The sequence below is a fragment of the Ranitomeya imitator genome, chromosome 5 (assembly GCF_032444005.1).
Source record: "Ranitomeya imitator isolate aRanImi1 chromosome 5, aRanImi1.pri, whole genome shotgun sequence".
Classification (NCBI taxonomy): domain Eukaryota; kingdom Metazoa; phylum Chordata; class Amphibia; order Anura; family Dendrobatidae; genus Ranitomeya; species Ranitomeya imitator.
Window position 1 is genome coordinate 636,516,374 of NC_091286.1, and position 21,577 is coordinate 636,537,950.

Genomic DNA, 21,577 nt, shown 5'->3' on the forward strand with positions numbered 1-21,577 from the left:
GAAGGAGCTAAGCATCGCGTGGTGGTCTTGACTGATCATAAGAACTTGACTTATCTCGAGTCCGCCAAGCGGTTGAATCCTAGACAAGCTCGTTGGTCGTTGTTTTTTGCCCATTTTGACTTTGTGATTTCATACCTTCCGGGCTCTAAAAATGTGAAGGCGGATGCTCTGTCTAGGAGTTTTGTGCCCGACTCTCCGTGTGTATCTGAGCCGGCGGGTATCCTCAAAGAGGGAGTAATTGTGTCTGCCATCTCCCCTGATTTGCGGCGGGTGCTGCAAAAATTTCAGGCTAATAAACCTGATCGTTGCCCAGCGGAGAAACTGTTTGTCCCTGATAGGTGGACGAATAAAGTTATCTCTGAGGTTCATTGTTCGGTGTTGGCTGGTCATCCTGGAATCTTTGGTACCAGAGAGTTAGTGGCTAGATCCTTTTGGTGGCCATCTCTGTCGCGGGATGTGCGTACTTTTGTGCAGTCCTGTGGGATTTGTGCTCGGGCTAAGCCCTGCTGTTCTCGTGCCAGTGGGTTGCTTTTGCCCTTGCCGGTCCCGAAGAGGCCTTGGACACATATCTCTATGGATTTTATTTCAGATCTTCCCGTCTCTCAAAAGATGTCAGTTATTTGGGTGGTCTGTGATCGCTTCTCTAAGATGGTCCATTTGGTACCCTTGTCTAAATTGCCTTCCTCCTCTGATTTGGTGCCATTGTTTTTCCAGCATGTGGTTCGTTTACATGGCATTCCAGAGAATATCGTTTCTGACAGAGGTTCCCAGTTTGTTTCGAGGTTTTGGCGAGCCTTTTGTGGTAGGATGGGCATTGACTTGTCTTTTTCCTCGGCTTTCCATCCTCAGACTAATGGCCAGACCGAACGAACCAATCAGACCTTGGAAACATATCTGAGATGCTTTGTTTCTGCTGATCAGGATGACTGGGTATCCTTTTTGCCTTTGGCTGAGTTCGCCCTTAATAATCGGGCCAGCTCGGCTACCTTGGTTTCACCGTTTTTCTGCAACTCTGGGTTCCATCCTCGATTCTCTTCAGGGCAGGTTGAGTCTTCGGACTGCCCTGGTGTGGATACTGTGGTGGACAGGTTGCAGCAGATTTGGACTCATGTGGTGGACAATTTGACTTTGTCCCAGGAGAAGGCTCAACGTTTCGCTAATCGCAGACGCTGTGTGGGTCCCCGACTTCGGGTTGGGGACTTGGTTTGGTTATCTTCTCTTCATATTCCTATGAAGGTTTCCTCTCCTAAGTTTAAACCTCGTTTTATTGGTCCATACAGGATTTCTGAGGTTCTTAATCCTGTGTCTTTTCGTCTGACCCTTCCAGATTCTTTTTCCATACATAACGTATTCCATAGGTCATTGTTGCGGAGATATGTGGCACCTATGGTTCCATCTGTTGATCCTCCTGCCCCGGTTTTGGTGGAGGGGGAGTTGGAGTATATTGTGGAGAAGATTTTGGATTCTCGTGTTTCAAGGCGGAAACTCCAGTATCTGGTTAAGTGGAAGGGTTATGCTCAGGAAGATAATTCCTGGGTCTTTGCCTCTGATGTCCATGCTCCCGATCTTGTTCGTGCCTTTCATATGGCTCATCCTGGTCGTCCTGGGAGCTCTGGTGAGGGTTCGGTGACCCCTCCTCAAGGGGGGGTACTGTTGTGAGTTCTGTGGCAGGGCTCCCTCCTGTGGTCACGGGTGGTACTTCGGCTGGTTCTCTCTGTGAGCTTCCGTTGGTGGAGGAAAGTGGTACTGCGGCTTCTAAGTTTCCTTCCTCAGGTGATGTGGTGAAGTCGTTAGGTGCTGCTCTATTTAACTCCACCTAGTGCTTTGATCCTGGCTTCCAGTCAATGTTCTAATATTGGACCTGTTTCCTCCTGGATCATTCCTATGGCCTGCTGCTCTGCATAGCTAAGTTCCTCTTTGCTATTTGTTTGCTGTTTTTTTCTGTCCAGCTTGTCAATTTGTTTTTTACTGCTTGCTGGAAGCTCTGGGACGCAGAGGGTGTACCTCCGTGCCGTTAGTTCGGTACGGAGGGTCTTTTTGCCCCCTTTGCGTGGTTTTTGTAGGATTTTGTGTTGACCGCAAAGTTACCTTCCTATCCTCGCTCTGTTCAGAAAGTTGGGCCTCACTTTGCTAAATCTATTTCATCTCTACGTTTGTCTTTTCATATTACTCACAGTCATTATGTGTGGGGGCTGCCTTTTCCTTTGGGGTATTTCTCTGAGGCAAGGTAGGCTTATTTTCTATCTTCAGGCTAGCTAGTTTCTCAGGCCGTGCCGAGTTGCATAGGGAGCGTTAGGCGCAATCCACGGCTGCCTTTAGTGTGTTGGAGAGGATTAGGGATTGCGGTCAACAGAGTTCCCACGTCTCAGAGCTCGTTCTTGTTTTTTGGGTTATTGCCAGGTCACTGTATGTGCGCTGACCTCTATGTCCATTGTGGTACTGAATTACCTTTCATAACAGATGGCGCTGACTCGCTCAGGCGCGTTGTGAATATGCCGTATACACCAGACGATTGGCCGGCCGTCTATTCTGCAGTAGTGACGTAGCCAGACATGCATAATAGGCATTATGAGACGCTGAAGACAATGGCGTCCTCCACGCAGAGCATGTGTCCACGGAGCAAAGTAAGAGGCACTGTACAGTTATGTATCATGTATATGTATTAATTGCACAAGATAGATTGCACGTATGCACTTTATAATTGAGAAACACTGAACTAAATGTATAAGGTGGAACACAATTAAGGATGATTGAGCCATGTATAAATATGGGGCATAGAGACTTACTCACTGCTTGAGAAAAGCTCATTGCGAGCTGAAACGTCGCCACAATATGTGGGTATATTAAACCCTGCACATTTTTTGACATTTGCTATGGAGTGCTGCCTCATTTTTGGACATTTATAAATGTGGATGATCGCTGGACGGATCGTCTTGGGGCTCTGCACCTGAAGTTAAGTATTTCTGTGCTGTTCTTTTTCTTTTTTGGCACTGTCAAACATGGTGATGGTGGCAGCATCATGGTTTGGGCCTGCTTTTCTTCAGCTGGGACAGGGAAGATGGTTACAATTGATGGGAAGATGGATGGAGCCAAATACAGGACCATTCTTGAAGAAAACCTGTTGGAGTCTGCAAAAGACCTGAGACTGGGACGAGATTTGTCTTCCAACAAGACAATGATCCCAAACATAAAGCAAAATCTACAATGGAATGGTTCACAAAAAAACGTATCCAGGTGTTAGAATGGCAAGTCAAAGTCCAGACCTCAATCCAATCGAGAATCTGTGGAAAGAGCTGAAAACTGCTGTTCACAAACGATCTCCATCAAACCTCACTGAGCTCGAGCTGTTCGCCTGGGAAGAATGGGCAAGAATTTCAGTCTCTTGATGTACAAAACTGATAGAGACATACCCCAAGCGACTTGCAGCTGTAATCGCAGCAAAAGGTGGTGCAACAAAGTATTAAGTTAAAGGGGCCGAATAATATGGCACGCACCACTTTTCAGTTTTTGATTTTCCACAAAAAGTTAAAATAAACAATAAATTTCATTCAACTTCACAATTGTGTTCCACTTGTTGTTGATTCTTTACCAATATTAACATTTGGTATCGTTATGTTTGAAGCATGATATGTGGAAAAAGGTTGAAAAGTTCCAGGAAGCCGAAAACTTTCGCAAGGCACTGTATAAATACAGCTTTGGTAAAAATTAAGAGACCACCACATCAAACCCATGCCATGGGCAGCCCAATCTCCAGACCTGATCCCCATTGGAAACCTCTGGAATGTAATCAAGAGGATGATGGATAGTCACAAGCCATCAAACAAAGAATAACTGCTTAAATTTTTGCACCGGGAGCAGTGTGAAAGACTAGTGGAAAGCATGCCAAGATGCATGAAAGCTGTGATTAATAATCATGGTTATTCCACAAAATATTGATTTCTGAACTCTTCCTGAGTTAAAATATTAGTATTGTTGTTTCTAAATGATTATGATCTTTTTTTTTTTTTTTAGGTCTGAAAGCATTGGTTAATTTTTTAAATTTTTTTGACCATTTCTCCTTTTCAGAAAAAAATACAAAATTTATTGCTTGAAAATTCGGATACATGTTGTCAGAAATTTATAGAATAAAAGAACAATTTGCAGTTTACTCAAAAATATACATATGATGAGAAAAATCAGACAAACTGAACATTTTGCAGTGGTCTCTTAATTTTTGCCAGAGCTGTATATATATAATATTATTCCTGTAAGGATAGGAAGTATGTGTCTATATAAGCTCCAGTGGCCAGTGGGAACATTACAAGATTATTAATATTGGTGAAACAGGTGTGATCTGAGCTAACTCCTATCGCTGCTTTAGAGGCAGTTTTAAGGGGGTTGCAGGATGCCTTTAATACCTCCTGATTTTGTCTATATCTAATGTTATTTACCAAGGCTGCTATGTATATATATATATATATATATACTAGATTGTGGCCCGATTCTAACACATCGGGTATTCTAGAATATGCATGTCCCCGTAGTATATGGACAATGATGATTCCAAAATTTGCGGCAGACTGTGCCCGTCGCTGATTGGTCGAGGCAACCTTTATGACATCATCGTCGCCATGGCAACCATTATGACATCATCATCGCTGTGCCCGTCGCTGATTGGTCGAGGCCTGGCGGCCTCGACCAATCAGAGACGCGGGATTTCCAGGACAGACAGACAGACAGAAAGACAGACAGACACACAGACAGACAGACAGACGGAAAAACCCTTAGGCAATTATATATATAGATATATATAAAAGAAAAAAAGGAAAGCAACACAAAAAACTGAAAAAAGTGGACTTTATTGCCCAAACGGCGTGGCAACGTTTCGGATGTAATATCCTTTTTAAATATATTTATAGGTACAATTGTATTATAGGGTAAGTGTAGTATTAAATTCAGCCCACTAGAGGGGGCATGTTAGGACCATATAGTGATAGTACAGTAAATAGTTAATTTAGGAGGGGTCAGCTGTGGGTAAGACAGGAGCATTTCCTGAATGTAGTTTGTATGGGGCCAGCGAGCCCAGACAGCTCAGCAGGGCCTTAGAGCCCAGGCCACACAGTGGGCCCCATAACATTGAAAGCTCGAAGCCCAGTCGTCCAAGGCCAGGGGACCATAAATTGCAGCAGCACAGGATCGCAGGTGGCTCTATCATGTGGCAGCTTACAACGTGGGCAGATGCCCTTATGTCTAGCGCAAAGCGGAGAAGGGATATCCTAAGAGTAGTAAAGCTGGACAGGGAGGACACTGCGGTACCAGTCAAGACAGTATGATCCGGGAACATTCTGAAGGACATGAGGGTGAGCTAAGTGAAAGTGAAGGATGTTAACTGTGTGGAACCCTATGTCGATACTGTAATAGATTTGGATGTGCTGAGAAAAGAAACCAGCAAAGTTACCCGTTTAAAGTTGTGTGCAATCATTGGGAGTGAGCCTGCAACAGACCAGAGGTGACCCTTATGGTTCGGAGAATGGAGAGACGGGTACGCTAACAAAGGGACATTGTTTTCATGTGCTGGGTGGCCAGGGTGTGCTCCAGCAGCTGTCATTGAAGGCCACGACTATGGCCCTGACACAAAATATGTCAGTAAAAAGTTAGATAATTTAGACACATTTTACTCCCACACGGTATATTAGGACTTGTGTCTCAAATTACAGTTTTAATAAAGACCCCCCCCCTCTCTCAATAATCCAGAATATTTGATAATTTGGCTCAAGTCACATTGAAGGTGGATTCTATGTATATAATGAATGTAGAACTGAGCTGCGCATATCTTCCATAATGAGGGATTATCAACGTCCTCACTTTCTTAAGAGAGCACAATTCAATGACTGTCAGATGTCTAGTGCTTGGCACAGGGACCACACGCTTGGATTGTCCTTGCACCACCTACTTCACACTGTGCATCATTGCAGCTGACAGATTACACCACCAACCTGGCTCTCAATGACCTTCAGATGGTGACAGACAAGAATATGAGTGAATTAACGGCTGGCCTACTGACAATAGCCACGTTCGCCAAAGCAGACCTAGATAATTTGATTTCTTTTCTGTAGCTGATATTTTGCCAGCCCTCGAGAGAGAATTAAATAACTAAATTCTTCATGGCAGGCCTCACCCTGGAGACTCCAGACTTGTAGCGTGAGTTTAGAGCTCTTGTCATTTCCAGGATCAATGCCAGAGAATGTAGTTTTCGGTCTGGGTATGAAGAAAGAAAAAAATACTAAAATTAAGGTAAAAGTTTCCTTTCATTTATCAACATACAACGGGCCTGTGTTACTACTGATAGTGTGAACACGTCTCACATGACATTGAACTTAAATTTTTCTACAACACACATTAATCCTTTAATCCCTGATGAGGCAGTCAATTTTGGGACTTTAGGGTGCACTGCCGACCCACTTTTCAAATCTGGCGTACGTCATTTTACATGGCAATAACTTTAGAATGTTTTTACTTAAGGTGATTTTGAGATCGTTTTTTTTCATGATACATTGTACTTTAAGTGTTAATAGCACATTTAAATCAACAAAATCTTGTCTATTAAATTTTATTTATTAAAAAAAAAGGAAAAATTACAAATTGGGAGAAATTTGCAATGTCAAAGTTTTGTTTCTGTTTTTAAAACAGATAATCATATCACACAAAACAGGTAGCAGAATTTACCATATGTCTACTTTATGTTGGCATCATTTTTTACATCTCTATTTATTTTAGTGGGGAAATTAGATGGTTTATAAGATTGGCAGCAATTTTTCTAATTTTCCCAAAAAATATTTTAGTGACCAATTCAGTTCCATGAAGGGTCAATATATCATCACTAGATTGTGGCCCAATTCTAACGCATCGGGTACTCTAGAATATGCATGTCCCCGTAGTATATGGACAATGATGATTCCAGAATTCGCGGCAGACTGTGCCCGTCGCTGATTGGTCGAGGCAACCTTTATGACATCATCGTCACCATGGCAACCATTATGACATCTACGTCGATACTGTGCCCGTCGCTGAATCAGAAACGTGGGATTTCTACGTCCTTTATGACATCATCGTCGCTGTGCCTGTTGCTGATTGGTCGAGGCCGCCAGGCCGTAGTATATGGACAATGATGATTCCAGAATTCGCGGCAGACTGTGCCCGTCGCTGATTGGTCAAGGCAACCTTTATGACATCATCGTCGCCATGGCAACCATTATGACATCTACATCGATACTGTGCCCGTCGCTGAATCAGAGACGCGGGATGTCTACGTCCTTTATGACATCATCGTCGCTGTGCCCATTGCTGATTGGTCGAGGCCTGGCGGCCTCGACCAATCAGAGACGCGGGATTTCTACGTTGATACTGTGCCCGTCAGAGACGCGGGATTTCCTGGACAGACAGACAGACAGACAGACAGAAAGACAGACAGACAGACAGACGGAAAAACCCTTAGACAATTATATATATAGATGAGAAAAACTTAGTACCTCTTCTTTGAATTTTATGGTTTTGGAGGAGATAATAACAATTATTTGGTCTTAGAACTGTTATGCACTTGTCCTAAATCCACACCTTGCTTCCTTCCCCCCGATCCACTAAACTCGGGCTTTGCAGATGGCTCTGCGTGCTGCTATGTGAGCATCAGTCCGGGTCTATATTAGGCTCACCGAGACACACCCTGGTGTCTTAGTATTGCACTAAGTCTTCTGTGTTGCTGGATCTTGGCTTGCTACACACCTTCTTCTACACTCCGCCTGCTTCTGGTGTGCCCACTAGGACCGTGGGATACTCGGTTCCGGGTCGGCACAGTTCTTAAAGAGGAAGTCACGGTGGCAGTAATCTGGTCCATGGCCCTGGGCGTCCAATTAAAGGGGATAAAATGTAGTGGCAAATAAAGGCTAATGTAATAATGTTCGTGACGCCACCTGTGGTGAGATGGCCGATGCTGCTTAAAGGGATCCGCTGGGGCCAATGGTAATGCAGCTTAGATGACTTTGCTCCCAACAGGTGGAGCAGAGGCCCCAGGGCTACCAGGACAGTCTATGAGGGGTTGTAGAGGTTGGAGTGCAGGAAATAATTGGAGAACACAGGTTTTGCAGTCTCTTTACCTTCTAATTGCCATTGCAGTCCAGGGCACAGGTTACAGGTGATCTTTGAAATCCAGGCAGCCTGGAATCGGTTCGGAATCCCCCAAGCTAGGTGGGGTTGGAAGCCTTCCTTTCTGCACTGAATTCTGGGTTCTTGATGCATTAGCTTTCCTCAAGTCCCTTTCTTAATCTGTCCCTCAGGTGGAACAATACCCGCATAGCAGGCAGCTCGAGCCTTTTTACAGGTGTCCCTCTCTCGTGGTGACTCCGGGCTCTATTCTGCTGCTATGCCTTTGGGTGTCAGTTGTGGCCAGGAGACCTGCAATCTCCTGCCCTCCGGTTTCTGCTGTGGGGCATAGAGTTCCCACACAACCTCAGACCCCGATGTCCAGTTTCTTGTGCTTAATCCTGGGAGTGAGCTCAATCGCAGCTCCACTCCTAGTTTCTCTCTCCTTTGCATCTTCTCCCTTCATTGTCTCACACAGACTGAACTCAAACTCCTCCTCCAGACCAGAATTTATAGGGAAGCTCCCTTGGAACTGGATCTAGAGCTCCCCCTTCTGGCCTGGAGTCAGGAAAGTGTTGTATGCTAGTGTTACCTGCCAAGGGGATTCCTTCTCGCTTCCAGGCATGGCATCACCCTCCCCGAGAGGCAGGCAATAATACTGTGACAATTGGATTCCTGGGGTGTCACATCTGCGTTTCCTGACGTCCTATGCCTGTCTTCTGTTTCCTGATGAAGAACATCCTAAAATTAGGTAAATACAACCTCAGATGAACAACACCTGTCAAATTGCACAGTGTCATTAGATAATAAAAACTGAGCAAAAAACTGTGAAAAATGAAGTACACCCCATTAATCAATAGCTTACAGAACCAGCTTTAGCAGCATAAACTTGAAGTAATGGTTTTCTGCAGGACTTTATCAGGAGTAATTTTGGTCACCTCTTCTTTACAACGTTGTTTAAAGGGAACCAGTCAGCAGGATTGTGCATAGTAACCTACAGAAACTGACAGGTTGGCACCGTTATTCTAATTAAAATGATACCTGGGTTGATGAAATCTGACTTTTGGTTGTTGTTTAATTTTAATTTGCAGTTTTCAGTTTAGGAAATTCTTCTACTTCAGGGTGGTCTGAAGGGGGACTGTGGGCGTGGGCGTGGGGGGACTTTCTGTGCTGCTCTGCTTACATATGCACATTTATGGGCTTACGAAAGGTCACTGATCCTTCAGTGACCTGCCCCCTATTTTACATACTGCATAGAATAGTGTATGGAAAAAAAACATTAATATTACACAGGCGCCGGTGGGAGAACATGCGCTGTAGCATGATACAATGGATAATATGCATATATTCATCTATTATTTAGTCATATAATATTGTGGGGAGAAAAAAAATATTTTCATCAAAATGGCACCGATGGCTGCGTCTGCACAGTAGCACCTATTGCGTTTCGATACATTTTACTGTGCAGGCGCTGCTGCAGGTGCCATTTTGCTAGCATCTATCAGCGATCAATGCTACTGTGCAAGAGCCACCAGCGTCATTTTGATCGAGCCAAATTTTTTTTGTGACTGTTGTATATGAACTGCTGAATTGTAAAGTGCTACGGAATATGTTGGTGCTATATAAATAAAGATTACTATTATAGGCAATGCCTCTCCATTACTAACTGCTGGGCCTGATGTCACATGAAAATACAAAGGTGACATCAACCACACAAATATCAACCCCTTGCCACTGCCACAGAGCAAGTAGGAAGAGCCGGGCAAATCACCAGAATTGGTGCATTCAATAGATGCGCCTTTTCTGGGGTGGCTGTGGGCTGTTACTTTTAGGCTGGGGTGTCCAATATCCATGGCCCCTTTCCAGCCTGAGAATATCAACCTCCAGGTGTCTGCTTTAGCTTTGCTGGTTGTCAACCCCATGCTGCTTTTTTAAACGATTTATTTAGATACTTTAAAAAAATTACATGGGGACCTCCCAATTTTTAATAACAAGCCTTGATCAAAAATAAAAAAAACGCACATAATTTTTGTATTTATTTATTTGTAGTGCAGGCATCAGCTGATGAATACTTCTATGCTGTTATTAGCAGCAGCAGGTGTATGCTGATGGGAGTACTACTCCCTTCTGCCAAAGCCTCTATGACCGGAGGTAAACTTTTTATTGCCGGTCACAGCTGCTGACTCTGTGACCAGTGGTAGTAATCTTACCACTGTTCAGAGGTGCCGGTGTTTCTCGCATTGTCATGCAGAGAACAGCATGGGAAACACCAGATGTTCGGGGGTCCGAACCTGAACAGTAGCACGGACTTCTTGGAGAAGTCCATGTTCGGTGTCGATGCCGAACAGTAGGTGTTCGGTACGGACCCTGAACTTTACTGTTCAGGTTCGCCCATCACTACTTAGAGTCACTCTCTTTTAGTACTACACAGTTTCAGCCAAGCTTTTGGATAGATGGCTTCACATTTGAATACATCGAAACATAGGAGAACCGCAGGAGTATACAGGAAAATATAAATTTTATTGAAGACAAAAACACATTAAAAACTACACATTAAAAGACACCAGATGAAAACACCAGGGATACCCAAACCCAAATAACATCAATTCATACATATATCATATATAATGAAGCAATAGTGCTCTGCTGCTCTGAATTGACATACATAATGGAAGATCCGTGGCCCCAACACCACCTAACAATAGAGAAATGACGTCTGATCCACCTGTATGAATACTCAATGTAACATAACAAGCTCCATTGCTCCAGACCGGAATATCATACATAATGTTAGGGCTAAGATGTGAGCCATGTCTCAGAAGGGACACAGAAGAAGCACATAATGGTGAATTTCCGACCAGCGTAACCAAAAATTCCCTTAGGACATAGAACAACCCAGGATCTTACCAAGTTGGAGAGGTCCCTGGATAGAGCGCGACCCCCATGTGCAGTACATTTGAATACATCTAGAATACTTTGGTATACAGAAGAGTTCTTGGTCGAGTTAACATACCCCCAAATTTTACAGAACAGAACGAGGAAAAAACTATGCGGGTGAGTAGCACGACACCGCAAATTTTGGCCATGCCTCTACCCACACCCCAAGCCACATCTATTTACTATCTCTTTATGCCATGGCAGAAGGAGATAACAGTGGGGTTGATAAATATTGAATTTGCGCTACATTTTTTTCATGCGTTTTCTTTCCATTTGAAGGGTTTTTCTGCAGACATGAAGCAGCGTTTTTAAAGTGTTCTTTAAAGTTCAGAAAATGTTTGATTCTGTACTTAAAAAAGTAACTCCTGATTTTTACATGCATATTTTGTTTAGTTTCCTCATAGAAGCCTCTAGAGAGAAAAAAAAGCACCAAAACTGAACATTTCAGCAGCGTCTTTAGATAACGCAGTATCACATCCACTCTGTTTGGACAGTTAAACAAAGCAGAATGTGTGTGCAAAAAGCAGCATTAAAAACGCAGCCATTTTTGTATGTCATTTACCGAGTGTCAAAAATTACCTGATTGCCATAAATAATCTTATCGCTGTGTTGTGCACGTTGTTACGACTATACGGACACCAAATATGTCTGTTATTTGCTGATTTGTGATGTTAATTATTTTATGTTATTATTTTATTGTTTTCATTGTGTTTTAGTAATTTTATTGAAAGGAAAAAAACAACTTTTTCTTTAGCTCTAAAATACAAGGAATTAGACTGCTATGTATCATTATAATCTTCCTGAGGGTTCAGTGCCTGCATTGCAGATTCAAGTATAGAACATTCTACCGCTCATATCAGTGCAGACTCGGGCTCATAGGTTTGGTTGCAATGTTAGAGGATGCGAATTCAATTTTCAGGGCGACCAGATCTCAAGGAGACAAAATAGAATTTTTGTAATTATTTTTATTATGTTTTAGTAATCTTATAGGCAGAAAAAAATCTGACTTGTTTATTTAATTAATGTGTGTGCAGAGAGAAACCGCCTCCCAAGGAGGAGGAGCTGTCAAATATATAACGACGCATGTATAATATGTGTGCTGTTATTTATCTGAGGTTGTATTTACCAACAAACTTTACCTGATATGTAAAACTATACATTCTTTGAAATGTAGGATGTACTCAGTTTTTCTCACAAAGGTACTAACCTTCCACTAATCAGCCCATTTTAAAAAGTGCACCAAATACTTGAAGTATTCAAAGTAGTATGTAAGAAGTTTCTTAAACCTCTTATTTGTTTCACGGGAATAAAAGGGAACCTGTCACCTGAATTTGGCGGGACCTGTTTTCGGTCATATGGGCGGAGTTTTCGGGTGTTTGATTCACCCTTTCCTTACCCGTAGGCTGCATGCTGGCCGCAATATTGGATTGAAGTTCATTCTCAGTCCTCCGTAGTACACGCCTGCGCAAGGCAATCTTGCCTTGCGCACGCGCAGTATGCTTTGCCCAACTGCGGGCAAAGCCGAAAAGCATTAGTGCACATGCACCGGCGCACTATATCCCAAAACACAGCAAAATACTTCCGGGACATAGTGCACCGGTGCATGCGCACTAATGCTTTTCGGCAATGCCCGCAGTTGGGATAAGCATACTGCGCATGCGCAGGCGTGTACTACGGAGGACAGAGAATGAACTTCAATCCAATATTGTGGCCAGCATGCAGCCAGCAGGTAAGGAAAGAGTGAATCAAAACACCCGAAAACTCCACCCATATGACCGAAAACCGGTCCCGCCAAATTCAGGTGACAGGTTCCCTTTAAACCAATGTGGACATGAAATGCAAGAGAAAAGGGTGGTTCATTCTGCAGTCGCTATATCAAAACACGGAATAGATCCCAAGCCTTGTCTGGTGCTGTGGCCTCCCATTCAGGCCCAGCCACTGTGATGACTGCTCAGCACAGACTCCGGTCGCCTTGCTCAGGATCATGCTGTATGTGTGGTTACTGCTGGCTCTCCAGCTAAGTCTATGGTAACCACTGGTATACACGTCCAGCATTGCGCTCCAAAGCCTAAGTCCAGAAATCATGTTACTGAGCATGTCCGTGAGGTGGCGCCATTTCATTAGTGCTCGGCCGTCAGCTGCTCTGGTGATGTGGCAGCTCCGGATTGGTCCACGAGCAAGGTCCTGTCTGGCTGGACTTGAGCTTTATGTATAAAAGAAAACCCGAATAAAAAATGGACACAAAGAGCTAAACTATAACAATTTATTAATAGAACCATATAACTAGAATACAAAAAAATACATAGATAAAATCAAGTAATGGGATGCAATAAAGCAAAATAGAAGAGGCGACACTAGTGCCACACACGAAGCAAAAGGCACATATATAAAGCAAATAGATCTGTTCCAAAGTCATGGACACCTATACTAATATCAAAGAGTGCACAATATCATACATGGAATGCTGAGTTACATAATGTACAAATTAAGATCAAATTAGCGTAAAAGTAACTGAGACATAGATCATATAATGAATACTCTCAAATAAAGTGCCAATGCAAGGAGATATCCAATATGCAAGCAAGATACACAGTAAGATGCCTAGTGCAAACAGTTGTATATTAATACATTCATAATAAAGTGCCAATGCAGGGAGATACCCAATAAGCGACCAGGATACACAATAAAGTGCCTAGTGCAAACAATTGTATATTGAAATGCTATCCATAAGGTGCATGATAAAGGCTAAATGCTATCTATACAGTGCATAATATGTGCTGGATATATATAATGTGGCATATACTATACTCAGGCTGATGATACAGGTTCAAGCATAAAGGGAAAGTCCCATACATACAGGTAGATGAAGCCTATGCTATACCTACATAATGCACATAGAGAGGTACACATATAGAGTACCAACCTGCTGCCGTGTGGGGAGAGGGGAGCCCCGACGCGCGTTTCGCATATGTTGCTTCCTTTGTATAAAAGGCTCTCAGAGGTGCACGCCTCATTATTGTTTCATGTGTGTATGGGACTTTGCACCATTGTGCTCTTTACAAGCATGTGCTCAGGGTCGGCGGTAAGCCGTTAGAATACCGCTTCTCCGGCGAAGAGTTTGTCTGAGTGAATTTAGGGCTGGCATTTAGCAGAGCATCTATTCCGTTACTGTGTGCAGGTGACACAGCTTCATGTGCTGTTCACTGGGTGGTGTTTAAGGCTACTTTCACACTTGCGTCGATACGGGCCCGTCGCAGTGCGTCGGGCCGATGTACCGACGCATACTGTGAAATAAAATCACAACGGGGGCAGCAGATGCAGTTTCTCAATGCATCCGCTGCCCCATTGTAAGGTCCGGGGAGGAGGGGGTGGAGTTCCGGCCGCGCATGCGCGGTCAGAAAAAGCGGATCCGACGGACAAAATAACATTGCAAGCAATGTTTTTTTGTCCTGACGGACTGCAAAAACACGTCGCATCCGTCGCACGATGAATGCAATGTGTGGCAATCCGTCGCAATGCGTCGCTAATGAAAGTCTATGGAGAAAAATCGCATCCTGCAGGCAACTTTGCAGGATGCGTTTTTTCTTTAAAACGACGCATTGCGACGGAGGCCAAATGACGCTAGTGTGAAAGTAGCCTAACTCAGTGTGTGCAAGCAATCGCTTGCTGTGTGTTCCGTCATTGTTCACACTAGCTGCAGTTTTACATCTCTGCACAGTGGACCTGGGTTGCGATTGCACTTCTCTATTAAATTTATTTAGTGCAATTGGCCAACACTAACAGTAGGTATCCAGATGTCTGGTCTAAGGCTGCATGCCCACAATCAGTAATACTAATGTATTTTTACTGCATACAAAACGCTGCATTCTACATTACAAGCACAGTGGATGGGATTTGAAGAAATCCCATCCACTGTACTTCATTTTAATGCTGAAAACCTGCATGTTAATTTATGTAGCGAAGACGCTAGTGTGCTCTGCGTACTTTCCCTGAATACTGTCATTAGATTTGGGAAATCCACATAGTTCTAGAAGACAAGTGCTAATGTAGAACGCAGCATTTTGGACACAGCAAAAATACGCTGAAACCAAAACACTACTATTCCTGATAGTGGGCACGTACTCAAAGCGTTTTCAGCAAAAACGCTCCTAATGATGGACGTAAAATGTAAATTATTTTTGAACATCCTCAATTTTAATAAATTTTTGTCTGTCAACCAGCAGACCAAACCAGGACATGCAAAACTAGTGTGTGACAAAATGTGTAATTTTTTTTTAATTTTGAAGCTAGGAAATTTCTGCAAGAGCCCTTGATAAATTCTCTCCAGTGTACAGTGGGGAAAAAAGTATTTAGTCAGCCACCAATTGTGCAAGTTCTCCCACTTAAAAAGATGAGAGAGGCCTGTCTGTAATTGACATCATAGGTAGACCACAACTATTCAAAATTGATAAAAATCCAGAAAATCACTTTATCTGATTTGGCAAGATTTATTTTGCAAATTATGGTGGATAATAATTATTTGGTCATTAACAAAAGTTCATCTCAATATTTTGTTATATATCCTTTGTTGGCAACGACAGTGGTCAAACATTTTCTATAAGTCTTCACAAGGTTGGCACACACTGTTGGTGGTATGTTAGCCCATTCCTCCATGCCTATCTCCTCTAGAGCAGTGATGTTTTGGGCCTGTCGCTAGGAAGCGTGGACTTTCAACTCCCTCTAAAGGTTTTCTATGTGGTTGAGATCTGGAGACTGGCTAGGCCACTCCAGGCCCTTCATATGCTTCTTACGAAGCCACTCCTTCGTTGCCCTGGTGGTGTGCTTGGGATCATTATCATGTTGAAAGACCCATTCACGTTTCATCTTCAATGCCCTTGCTGGTGGAAGGAGGTTTGCACTCAAAATCTCATGATATATGGCCCCATTCATTCTTTCATGTCATCCTGGTCCCTTTGCAGAGAAACAGCCCCAAAGCATGATGTTGCCACCCCCATGTTTCACAGTAGGTATGTAGTTCTTTGGATGTAACTCAGCATTCAGTGTCCTCTAAACACGACGAGTTTTGTTTCTACCAAACAGTTCAACTTTGCTTTCCTCAGACCATATGGCATTCTCCCAGTACTATTCTGGATAATCCATATGCTCTCTAGCAAACTTCAGACGGGCCCGGACATGTACTGGCTTAAGCAGGGTGACACGTCTGGCACTGCAGGATCTGAGTCCCTGGCGGCGTAGTGTGTTACTGATGGTAGCCTTTGTTACGGTGGTCCCAGCTCTATGCAGGTCATTCACTAGGTCCCCTCTTGTGGTTCTGGGATTTTTGCTCACTGTTCTTGTGATCGTTTTGACCCCACGGGGTGAGATCTTGCGTGGAGCCCCAGATCGAGGGAGATCACCAGCGATCTTGTAAGTCTTCCATTTTCTTATTATTGCTCTCACATTTTATTTCATCACATCAGGCTGCTTGCCTATTGCAGATTTAGTCATTCCACTCCGGTGCAGGGCTACAATTTTGTTTCTGGTGTCCTTTGACAGCTCTTTGGTCTTCACCATAGTGGAATTTGGAGTGTGACTGTTTGAGGTTGTGGACAGGGGTCTTTTATACTGATAACAAGTTCAAACAGGTGCCATTACTACAGGTAATGAGTGGAGGACAGAGGAGCCTCTTAAAGAAGAAGTTACAGGTCTGTGAGAGCCAGAAAACTTGCATGTTTTTAGGTGACCAAATACTTATTTTCCACCATAATATGCAAAATAAATCTTGCCAAATCAGACAAAGTGATTTTCTGGATTTGATTTCTCAATTTTGACTCTCATAGTTGTGGTTTACCTATTATGTCAATTACAGGCCTCTCTCATCTTTTTCAGTGGGAGAACTTGCACAATTGGTGGCTGACTAAATTCTTTTTCCCCACGGCGTATATATATATATATATATATATATATATATATATATATATCCAGTAAATCTAAATAATTAAGTAAAAACTATATGTTTTTTTTTGCTAGAAATTACTAAAATAACTTTTTACATAAGATAATCAGGGGCTTTTGCTCAAGGTCCCATTTTTCTATTAAATCAGTTTTGACTGTGGTAACTGACCTGAAACTAGATTCTGTTGACAAAAAATGTACACTGGAATATCCATTATGCTTTATGGAAAAAAAATCCAATAATCAGATGAGTTTAAGTAGGTAAATAATTAAATTGAGCTGCCTTAGACTTAGAGAAAATAAAACAAAAAAAAAATGAGAAAAGAAAAAATGAAAACATTATTTTTCCTGCTTGAAAGTCAACCGGTTTCAATATCTTCATAAGGAATGGCAATTCAGCCCCTTGGGTGATCAAAGTGAGATAACAGAACTGAACGAAGCATAACAAATGAGCTAGATTGTAACCTTCACTACTGCCTAGATCAGGAAGCCTTCTAGCAAAGATTAACATTGTAATAAATTTGCACCTTCAACATCTTGTATTCATTTAATGTGAATGTGAGATAAGCCTTTGCTTTAAGCCATGCTACTTCAATATAATAGTGAGACGGCAAAAACACGACAGATACGGTACTAAACGCGTTTTTGTAACAAAGCAGCCTGCATTTTCCATTTGGGTGACACGGAGTCTTCAGAGCTAATACGTGCCTTTAGTACAGACATATATAAAGGAAAAATATACATTTATACCATGTTAGCCAGTGGATATAAAAATATAAAAATGTAACCATGTGAACATATATATAATCATTAGTGTTGAGCGATACCTTCCGATATCGGAAAGTATCGGTATCGGTTTGGATCGGCCGATATTCAAAAAATATCGGATATCGCCGATACCGATACCCGATCCCAATGCAAGTCAATGGGACCAAAATATCGGAATTAAAATAAACCCTTTCTTTCCTTGTAGGTTCATTCTACCTGAAGGAAAACAACTAAGAATAATGTAGGATGTATGGGGGAGGTGGCGGAGACATTAAAGGCAATGAGGATTAGTCCAATCAAATAGAATAGCATGTTTTTTTTTTTTTTTTAAAGAAGTTCGGATTGAAAAAGATATTGAGTATGTAAATTTTTTTTATTTTGTCAGATATTGATGTTTCACTATTCCACGCCCTTCCCCTTCTTTTTTTTCTTTTTCTTTTTTTTCTTTTCCCACACTTTCATCTTCATCATCATCAGCATCCTTGACATCAACTTCTTCACCTTATTCATCTTCTTCTTCATCTTCTACCTATTTTTTTTTTTATTACATTCTTCATATTCATTTTCTTCAACTATTATTATTCTTCCTATTCTACATATTCTTTTTATTCCACTGTTATTATTCTTCCTATTCTACTTCTTCATCATATTCTCATTTGTGACAGGCATTCCCGTAGTTGTTATCTATAAAAGTTGGAAGATTACACCTTCCGTTCTGCCAGTCACAAAAGTTACATTTGTCCGCGTTCAGTTTGGCCTGCAGCATCAGGCTTTATCCAGGGGCACCACGAGGAGGAACGGACTCACCCCCATACACTGCTTAGTCTTCTTCTGCATATAATTTAGATAATATCTTTTGCTCTGATATTAAGTCTTATGCTTAATGTTCTTCTGCTCTTTGTTCTGCAGCCTCTTGTTCTTCTGCTTCTCGGTCTTCCATGTTGTCGTCTCCAGGGTCTTCGTCTCCAGTGTCGTCATCTCCGCCGTCGTCGTCTCAGCCGTCGTCGTCTCCGCCGTCGTCGTCGTCGTCGTCATCGGGGTGGTCTTCCGGGTCGTCGTCATCGGGGTGGTCTTCCGGGTTGTCGACGTTAGGGTCTTCAACTTGGAAATGTAGCAGAAGGTACAAGAAGGCTGAGAAAATGCCAAGAACCAGCTGATGGAACTGGAACTCGGATGGCTACCCGAAGGTTCAAGAGCCTATGGAACTACCGAGGACCAGCTGACGTTACTGGAACCCGGTTACTAAGCAGGAGGTACCCGTGCTAAAAAGCACTACCAAGGACCGCCTGACGTTGGCGGAACTCGGATACCCAGAAGGAGGCACCTAAGCCAAAGGCTCTGCCCGGAACCAGATGACGTTACTGGAACCAGGATGGGGAGCAGAAGGTACAAGAGCAAAAGACACTGCCGAGAACCAGCTGACGGTACTGGAACCCGGATGGGTAGCCGAATGTCCAAGAGCCAATGGAACTACCAAGGACCAGCTGACGTTACTGGAACCCGGTTACTAAGCAGGAGGTACCCGTGCCTGAAAGCACTACCAAGGACCACCTGACATTGGTGGAACTTGGATACCCAGAAGGAGGCACCTAAGCCAAAGGCTCTGCCCGGAACCAGCTGACGGTACTGGAACCAGGATGGGGAGCAGAAGGTACAAGAGCAAAAGACACTGCCGAGAACCAGCTGACGGTGCTGGAACCAGGTGGTGGACCCGAAGGCCCACAGGAGAGGAGAGAACAGCTAGGCCGCGAGGCAGCCGCAGTTGCCGAACCCCAACAGTCCTACAGGGGGAGCTGGGCCTACTGGCACTACAGAACCAGCCTTGACTACCAGTTCACGCAGCCCACATAGGAAGCTTCTAAACTGGAGGCACCCTGGAGTTGGCTAACTCGACCGCCCCACGACGGGGCAAGCATAGGCGTCTCAGTGAAGTTGACACAACCCGGAAACAGCTGACGGTGCTGAAACCAGGCTTGGCACGAGGGAGTACCTGTGACAAGAACACTGCCGAGAACCAGCTGGCGGTGCTGGAACCCGGATGCGTTGCCCCAGTGTGCAAGAGCCAATGGCACGACCGAGGACCAGCTGACGGTGCTGGAACCCGGTTACTAAGCTGTAGGTGCCCGCGCTTAAAAGCACTACCAAGGACCGCCTGGCGTTGGCGGAACTCGGATACCCAGGAGGAGGCACCTTAGCCAAAGGCTCGGCCCGGAACCAGCTGACGGTGCTGGAACCAGGTGGTGGACCCCAAGGCCCACAGGAGAGGAGAGAACAGCTAGGCCGCGAGGCAGCCGCAGTTACCGAACCCCAACAGTCCTACAGGGGGAGCTGGGCCTACTGGCACTACAGAACCAGCCTTGACTACCAGTTCACGCAGCCCACATAGGAAGCTCCTAAACTGGAGGCACCCTGGAGTTGGCTAACTCGACCGCCCCACGACGGGGCAAGCATAGGCGTCTCAGTGAAGTTGACACAACCCGGAAACAGCTGACGGTGCTGAAACCAGGCTTGGCACGAGGGAGTACCTGTGACAAGAACACTGCCGAGAACCAGCTGGCGGTGCTGGAACCCGGATGCGTTGCCCCAGTGTGCAAGAGCCAATGGCACGACCGAGGACCAGCTGACGGTGCTGGAACCCGGTTACTAAGCTGTAGGTGCCCGCGCTTAAAAGCACTACCAAGGACCGCCTGGCGTTGGCGGAACTCGGATACCCAGGAGGAGGCACCTAAGCCAAAGGCTCGGCCCGGAACCAGCTGACGGTGCTGGAACCAGGTGGTGGACCCGAAGGCCCACAGGAGAGGAGAGAACAGCTAGGCCGCGAGGCAGCCGCAGTTACCGAACCCCAACAGTCCTACAGGGGGAGCTGGGCCTACTGGCACTACAGAACCAGCCTTGACTACCAGTTCACGCAGCCCACATAGGAAGCTCCTAAACTGGAGGCACCCTGGAGTTGGCTAACTCGACCGCCCCACGACGGGGCAAGCATAGGCGTCTCAGTGAAGCTGACACAACCCGGAAACAGCTGACGGTGCTGAAACCAGGCTTGGCACGAGGGAGTACCTGTGACAAGAACACTGCCGAGAACCAGCTGGCGGTGCTGGAACCCGGATGCGTTGCCCCAGTGTGCAAGAGCCAATGGCACGACCGAGGACCAGCTGACGGTGCTGGAACCCGGTTACTAAGCTGTAGGTGCCCGCGCTTAAAAGCACTACCAAGGACCGCCTGGCGTTGGCGGAACTCGGATACCCAGGAGGAGGCACCTAAGCCAAAGGCTCGGCCCGGAACCAGCTGACGGTGCTGGAACCAGGTGGTGGACCCGAAGGCCCACAGGAGAGGAGAGAACAGCTAGGCCGCGAGGCAGCCGCAGTTACCGAACCCCAACAGTCCTACAGGGGGAGCTGGGCCTACTGGCACTACAGAACCAGCCTTGACTACCAGTTCACGCAGCCCACATAGGAAGCTCCTAAACTGGAGGCACCCTGGAGTTGGCTAACTCGACCGCCCCACGACGGGGCAAGCATAGGCGTCTCAGTGAAGTTGACACAACCCGGAAACAGCTGACGGTGCTGAAACCAGGCTTGGCACGAGGGAGTACCTGTGACAAGAACACTGCCGAGAACCAGCTGGCGGTGCTGGAACCCGGATGCGTTGCCCCAGTGTGCAAGAGCCAATGGCACGACCGAGGACCAGCTGACGGTGCTGGAACCCGGTTACTAAGCTGTAGGTGCCCGCGCTTAAAAGCACTACCAAGGACCGCCTGGCGTTGGCGGAACTCGGATACCCAGGAGGAGGCACCTTAGCCAAAGGCTCGGCCCGGAACCAG